General features: G+C 38.5%; 1 pseudogene; it reads left to right on the top strand.

The window, feature by feature from the left end:
* Positions 1 to 4,929: 4,929 nt before the first annotated feature.
* On the top strand, positions 4,930 to 7,950 carry LOC102497410 (centromere protein I-like; annotated as a pseudogene).
* The last annotated feature ends 261 nt before the right edge of the window (positions 7,951 to 8,211 follow it).

Raw genomic sequence — 8,211 nt, 5'->3', positions numbered from 1 at the left:
GGGGAGATGGCCATGCTGCAATCCCTTCTTCTCCATTCTCCTCTTGGGATCTTAGGCACGCACGCACACGTGCCCAGCATGAGTTTAAGCCACTGGGTCCGGGACTCAAACTGTGGTCGACTACGTGAGAGTCCAGTGACATAGCCATTGTGCCAACTACTGGTTCCCTTACTGGCATTCTAAATATGTCACACACACATACAAAATTATCTAGCAAATTTCTCTTTATGATTCTGTCAATAGATTTCAGAGCTAACAGTGACCCACTAAAGAAATATAAGGAATCTTCAAAAAGTTTGTTGAAAATGTGTATTATGAAAATCTATGCATGGATTTCAAATGTTTTTGTACTAAAATAAATTCATATTTTAATTCTATTTTTTCATACATATTTTGAAGTCCCTTCATAAAGATGTGTTAATGAATTGTTTCATAAAGTCGTATCTGCAAAATGATAGATCTAATTTAAATGTCTAGATTAATCACTAACAGCCTTGAAGGAGGGACATTATAAAGGAGACCTGGTGGCTTGCTTTCTCACTTTCCCTCTCTCTTCCTCTCTCTTTGACAAGCTGTTCCTCTCTGGTCAAATTTAGTAAATAAATAAATAGTTAAATAAAAATAATTCTCAAAAAACAAAATTAATGACACTGGGGCCAGCAGATGGTGTAGTGGTAGATTTAAAAATTAGATTCCACTTCTGGTAATAAAATCCTATGAACAAATTGTTCCTTAGATAACAATAATAAAATATTAATAAAATATCAAAACAACTATCTGAAGGCATGGGCATATGACCAAAAGGAATAAAAAAACTAGAAGAGAGTGGAAAAACTTAATTCATAAAAATTAATGACACTGGGGGCTGGCAGGTGGCATGGTGGTTAAGGGTGCTGGACTCCCACATGGCCAACCATGATTTGAGCCCCGGACTTGGTGGCTTGCTTTCTCACTTTCTCTCTCTCTCTCTCTCTGTCTCTCACTCTGTTCCTCTCTGGTCAAGTTTAATAAAATAAATAAATAAATAAATAGTTAAATAAAAATAATTCTAAAACACCAAAATTAATGACACTGGGGCCAGCAGATGGTATAGCATTATGTTGCTGGATTCCCACATGGCCGACTGCGGTTTGAGTCCTGCACCCAGTGGCTTGAAACTCACGCCAGGTGCATGTGCCTGTGTGCCCAAGGTCTCAGAGGGGTGATTTCTTGCTTTTCCTTTTACTGTCTCTGTCTCTCCCCCAGTGAGCGCACATGCCCTAAGCAAAAACCTCTTTAAAAAAATTAATGACACAAAATGAGTTTCCTATTTTTGTAGTTTTGTTGTTGTTTTTGCTTTCTTGTTGTTGTTGCTTTGGTGGTTTTATTAATTTTTTTTTTCATTTTTGCCAGTTGGTACCATGCCAGGTGACTAAGAACTGTGTAGAAAGCTGTAGGCTTACTAGCTTAAAGAACTAATATTTGAGCCAGTTGGTGGTGTGGTGGTTGAGGCTACCAGAATCCATGTGGCTGACTGCTTATTGAGAGTGCCAGATCCAGCCGCTCTAAAAAACAGGCGAAGTGCATGTGCGTGCACATCCAACATCTTGAAAGGAGGAAATATTGAGAAGGTCATAATTGCAGCATGACCATCTCCCATGGGAGGTGCTTTCTCACTTTCCCTCTCTCTCTGTCTCTTTTTGGCAAGCACACCTGCACTCTGGCAAAAATTTTAAAAATGATCATTTTGTATTAACCTGAAAACTGTGGGAAGGTAGACCCAAAGGAACAACAACAACAACAAAATGATGTGTGTGCTGTGCCCATAGTACAGTGTTTAAGCACGGTGCACTGGGCACCGGCCCCTACGTGGCCCACTGCAGTTCAAATCATGGCCTGGGCAGTGTGAAGAACACACCAGGCATGTGTGCAGGCGTACGCAAAATCCTGACAACATGAAGAATGGAGGACAAAGGATAATAGTGTGACCTTGCTCCACTAAGGGGTTTTCTTTCTTGCTCTCTTAGGCAAGAAAATTGAGAAATTTATTTATTTATTTTTTAGAGGTTTTTGCTATAGCGTGTGTGTGCTCGCCAGAAAGACAGAGACAGAGAGACAGAAAGCGAGAAATCACCCCCTCGGGGGGGGGGCACGCCGCAATCTCTTCTCCTCCATTCTCCTCCCGAGATCTTGGGCACGCATGCACACGTGCCCGGTGTGAGTTTAAACCACCAGGTCCGGGATTCAAACTGTGGTCGTCTATATGGGAGTCCAGCGACATAGCCATTATGCTAACTGCTGGTCCCGAGAAATTAATTTTTTAAATAAAGAAAAAGCAATATTCAACTAAGTCCAATCAAAAAGAGATTCATTTCCACCCAGCCTCTGTGGTACGGGCTGTAGTATACTATACTGATGTGTTAGAAACCACATCGGCTAGTTATGGTTTGGGATCTCAGGCCTGGATGACTGAAAAACACATAGTGTGCACACACATGCCCAAGATCCAACGAGTAGGAGAACTGGAGAAAAGGGATCATAGCATGACCAGACCCCATTGATGAGCGGGAGGGTGTCTTTCTCTTCTGTCTTTCTCTCTTTACCATCTGTTTCCTCTCTATCATGAATGAGAAAACTTATTTTTTTTTTCAAAAAGATTAACTTTGCTTTCTCCTCTTCCAGAGATGGTGTCTCAAGGCTCTCAGAATGGTCCAGCGTCTGACATACTGGCATAGGCTTTCCTACAATACACCCTCCAACAAAACTAGGCTGTGCCATGCCCCTGGTAATAAGATTGTTTACCGTTGTACCAAGAAGGTTAGGAAAGCACCAAACTCTGCATATGGTGTGTGCCCTGACAGACTTCAAAGGTTCATGCTGTGAGACCAAAAGTACTTATGAAGTTGTCTAAAATGAAGAAACATGTTAGCAGGCCTATGGGGACTCTATGTGCATTAAGTATGTGTCTGTGACTGGACCAAGCCTGTTCTCCTTATTGAGGAGCAGAAAGTGTTGAAGGCATGAAAGTGTTGAAGGCACAAAGAGTCAGAAAGGTTTTTTGTAACAAAAAAAAAAAAAGATTTTTAAAAAGATCGCCTTTAAATATAAAGAGATAGCTATGTTGAAAATAAAAAGATGAAGCAGTATATAAACCAAACAATAGTTAAAGAAGATGAAGCAGCCATATTAGTATCAAGTGAAACAGACTTCAAGTCAAAGGACACTATCAAAGATAGGGATAATTCACAATGATAAAAGGATTAATTAATTAGGATATAACAATAATAACAGATCCTCAAAACATATCAAATAAAAGTTGATAAGTAAATGAAACAGGTAAATCTACAATCATAGTTAGATTTTAACATCCCTCTTTCAGTAATTGATAGAATAGCTAGAAAAATATCAGTAGAGGTGGAGCTCTAAATACTACAACTGCCTTGATCTAACTGCATTTATAAACGATACACGCAACAAGGGCAGGGACATCTCTTCTTCCCATTTTCTTTCTTTTCTTTTTTATTTCTTGCATTTTAAAACACTGAAGTTTTACAAAATATGTCCTCTCATCACAATGAAATGAAATTAATAATCAATAATGGTAAGATATTTTTAAAAACTCATTTGAAATTAAAGTGACATTTTTAATTAACCCAGTTGGTCAAAAGAATAAAGGAAGAAAGAAAAAGAAAAAAAAAAGGAAGAAAGAAAGAGAAGGAAGGAAAGAGAAAACAGAATAATAGGAGTTAGAAAATATTGCAAATATTTCACTATTTCAAATATTTCATTATCATTGAATGACAAGGAAAATACAATGTATCAAACTTTCTGGAATGCAGTTAAAATAGTACTTAGAGGAAAAGTTATAATTTTAAACGTATTTATTATAAAAGAAGAGTTACAAAAATAGTAATTTAAGGTTCTATGTTAAAAAACTAGAAAAAGAAAAGCAAATCTAACTCAAAATAAGTAGAAAAGGGAAATAACTGAAATAAGAGTAGGAAGCAATGAAATGGAAAACAAATAATGGAGAAAATTTACAAAGCCAAAAGTAGTTTTATGAAAGATTTAACAAAAGCGGTAAATTTCTAATGAGATTGATTTAAAAGAGAGAAACTAAACAAGTTATCAGCATCAATAATGAAATTATCGGTAGGACATGTCTGGGCTAAGTTTTAATGCATAAGGAAGGAGTAGGTCATATAGGGGAAGTGGAGAAGAACATACATTACAGGAAAAAAATAGCACCATGAACAAGGCCCAGAAGCATGAAACACAAGGTGAAACAGAAAACCAATATATCAATACACATAACTCAGAATTACTAGGACACACAGCTCATGCTGGCATGAAACAAGATTGGAGAAGTAGTCTGGGCTGGCCCTCAGACAGTCATGCCAAAGAATTTGAACTCTATCTTGTTGTCTCGACATCATACTTTTCAAATTTCAGACAATATAGTGTATAGGAAGCCATAGGATGAAATAGTATATCGTTCTGGAGAGTCTGCTATATCCAATGGAAAGAAATCTAATGCATTTTTAAAAAAAGGTTTATCTTATTTTATTTATTATTATTATTTTTAAAAATTTGCTATCAGGCATGTGGACTCACCAGAAAGAGAGAGAGAAAGAGAGAAAGAGAAAGTAAGAAAACAAACCACCAGGTTCAGGACTTGAATTGTGGTTGAACATGTGGAAATTCAGTAACTTAACCATCATGCTACCTGCTGGACTCATAATGCATTATTTTTATATTTAAGAAAGCACAATGTATTATAGTATAGAGTGTCATATTAAGTGAGGCAATACTGTTCCACCAGATTCTCACATGACTGATTTCTTCTTGTCATTTGAATTTCACCTTGAAGATTAACTCAGGATTTCTCTGAGCACTTACTCCAAGGCCAGTTCAGCTGATGTATGTTACCTTAGCAAAATGTACGCAGTAATGTCATCTCAAAAGAGAGAGAAAAACTCAGAAGCTCAAAGCAAAAGTTCACAAGGTAGAAATAGTTTCCAAAATGGTCTCTCCACCTGGAAAGTAAAACAGGGACCAAGTAACTCAGACAGCATCCTGAAACACGAAAAAAACAATCCGATGGAAGATTATGAAGATGCAGGGGCTGGCAGGTGGTGTGGTGGTTAAGGGTGCTATACTCCCACATGGCCGACTGTGGTTCGATTCCTGGTTCTGGCGGCTCCTTTCTCACTTTCCCTCTCTCTCTCTCCTTCTCTCTCACTCTGTCCTTCTGTGATCAAATTAAAATAAATAAATACAAGTTAAATTAAAAAAAAGATTATAAACATCCTGATATCAGTCTTAAGATGCTCTGCAAATAGCGGTGGGATACTTTGAGAAAGGTCCCGTTAAAATTGCACAGAATAAAGAAGAAATCTTTGAAAAACACTCGAAAACTGTGGAAAATGTAGCTTGTAAGAATGAATTAGCTCCAAAAGAAATTGATGTCCTATTAAATGTGGCACTTAGTGGCAAATTTGGGGATGCTGTAGATGCACGGATATTGAAGGACATGATTCCAACAACTCTAATATCAGACGATTCTGTGATTAAGGCAGTCTCCTGGCTCTGGGCTGGCGTGTGTTCTGGCAGCAATAAGGTACTTTTTTGTTATTAGCTGGTTGCAATGTTTGACTTCATTGATCATAACGAGCAAATTAACTTGCTCTATGACTTATTTTTGGCTTCATTATACGATGATGCACTGTGCCCTTATGTGTGCCATTGTTATAGTTACTTACCAAAAAGGAGAATGGTAAACCATTCTCCTTGATATTCAGGCCAAAATGGGAATGCAGCCTCATCTCCCGATGTTGTTGTCATTATATAAGTTCTTTGTTCCTACTTTGATTTCTGTGTCTTTGCCTGTTAGGAAGAAAATATATTTTAAAGAATTCAGAGAGCCTGTGGAAGACGGCTCTGTTTGTTGTTAGGCAAAGAAACCAGGGACTTTCTCTAGAACCTCTAAAGCTGATGTTAGGTCCAGCTAATGTCCATTCTCTAAAAAGAAAGTGGAATTCTCACTCAATTTTACCAATGCTAAATTCCAGTAGCTACACTATAGAATGTGGAAAAAGAAGAGTTGAGTCTTTCTGAGTATCTCAGTAGTAATGGTTCATTTCCACTAGAACAACTTCAAAGCTTCACTCAACTTTTACAGAACATACATTGTTTAGAGCTGCCTTCTCAAATGGGCTCAGTGTTAAACAGCTCTTTGTTACCCCACTATATTAACCTTGTCAAAGATGTGTGAGTCTTACTGAGATTCTACCACTTGTTGAGTCAAACTTTTCAAGTTTGGTGCAAGGTGAACAATTATGAACATGGAAAAGAATTTACCAACTTCTTGGATACTATTATCAGGGCAAAGTGCTTCTTTCAAGAAGGGTTTTATTCTTGCAAAGCATTCCTATATAAGAGCCTTCCTCTCTGGGATGGCTTCAGTTGTTGGTCCCAGTTCCTTCAACTTTTGAGCTGGATTCCTTTTACTACCTTCTCTGAGGCAAAACCACTTCTTTTTGACCATCTAGCACAGCTCTTCTTTACATTAATTGTTTATTTCAACTGTAATGTTCTTCAGATTCTAAAAGGGTGTTGTAGCTTTCTATGGACATCCATATGAAACCTGTGATGAACAGACTCCTAGAGACAAGGTTGGGTGGATCCATGAACTCTGTATTGAAACTGATTCATTATTTAGGGTGGCTGTCCACTACTGTAGTGCACTTAGAGAACAACAGTCCTTTCTTGCTGCACTTTATTTTGGAATTTTATGAGAAGGTATGAGACATATACATAAATTACAACCTTACATTAGTAGTATTGTTCCCTCCTGGATCTTCTCTCTTGCACTTCTCAGACTGGATTTCAGTATTCTGAACCAGCTCTGTTACATTATGTATAGGTATTGTAAAAATTTTTCTGCTGCAAAGAAAAATGAATTGGTACAAAAGGAAAAATCAGAGTTTAATTTTAGCATTAAGACTTACCAAAATTTAATTAGTATTTAACAGCCATGGTTGGTTGCCTGTGAACCTATAGACCCTTCAAGAAAGGAATGCATCTTGATCCCAAAATCCTAGAAAAAACTGAAGTAACAGCATATAAAAACAGTTTAAATTTAGTCTACCACCCTTCTCTAATTGAGTTATTGTGGGGACACATTTAGAGAGAGAACCTGAGGTGTGGGGACATGCTCTGAGCAAACACCACCTGTCCTTTTGGGCTTTGGCAGAACCTTGTAACTCGTCCTTTCCTTGACCCTCGCTGCAGACAGAGCAAAGGGTGGAAATTGCTAGGGGGCGTTCCAACAGACACATCTGATGGAAGTCAAGAGACATCTTGACCCCAATTAGCAAAGTACAATCCCTGCTCTGCATCTGAAAGGTTCTTTAGCATTCTCTCTCTTGGTGTGGTGGTGCATGCCTTAGGGAGAAGTTCTTTAGCCTTCTTCCCCACACCTACAGCTAGACTTCTCTCCATTAGAAAAGAAGATAATGGGACTTTCTCTTGATGGGATTATCATCAAGGGATACACCTGACCCAGTATGACTAAGCCCTTATAGATTACTTCTTATTGTCTGTAACCTAGCAACGAATCTATGAAGTGTCTAAAATATCCATGTGTAGTGTCTTCTTGTATTATAAATAAAGACACCCAGTTTGTCTGGGTGGCACAAGTTGCTTGGGCTACCTAGGCTCAGGCTGCCTGTGTCCATTTCTACTCTCTTTGTCTCATTCTTTCCACTCCCTCCATAGATAGACCCAAGTCTGGGGGCAGACACGGACAAGTTATGCTGTTTCCCTTTTGCTGCAGGAAAATGAATGAAACTGGTATTTGGATTACTTATTTTCAGGGGGGTTACAGGTTTAAAACTTTTAGTAAGAAGTAGTCTTCATCGTTCTTCTGTTCCCTGATCAGAGAGCATTAACTGCAATGATCAACATTAAATGGATGTTGTCATGAAGTGAGTATTCCAGGCTAAATTCCTTCTTTGTTCCTAAAGAAGCCAAGTGGGTCAATTTCAGTGTCCATACTAATTTTACTAACAAACTGTCATACTCAAGGAGTACTCACTCAGGCTAGCCTTCTGTCTGCGCCTCAGTACAGCCTTGGCATAACTAACTTATTTTTTAAGATTTAGATTCTTGGCGGGCCCCGCCCGCGCCCTGTGCGGCAGTGGCGGCTGCGGTGGCAGCGGCAGCAGCGGG

The sequence above is a fragment of the Tupaia chinensis genome, unplaced genomic scaffold (genome assembly GCF_000334495.1).
Source record: "Tupaia chinensis unplaced genomic scaffold, TupChi_1.0 Scaffold145147_1, whole genome shotgun sequence".
NCBI lineage: Eukaryota > Metazoa > Chordata > Mammalia > Scandentia > Tupaiidae > Tupaia > Tupaia belangeri.
The sequence above is the reverse complement of the archived record's forward strand: the minus strand, read 5'-3'. Positions and strand labels throughout refer to the sequence as shown.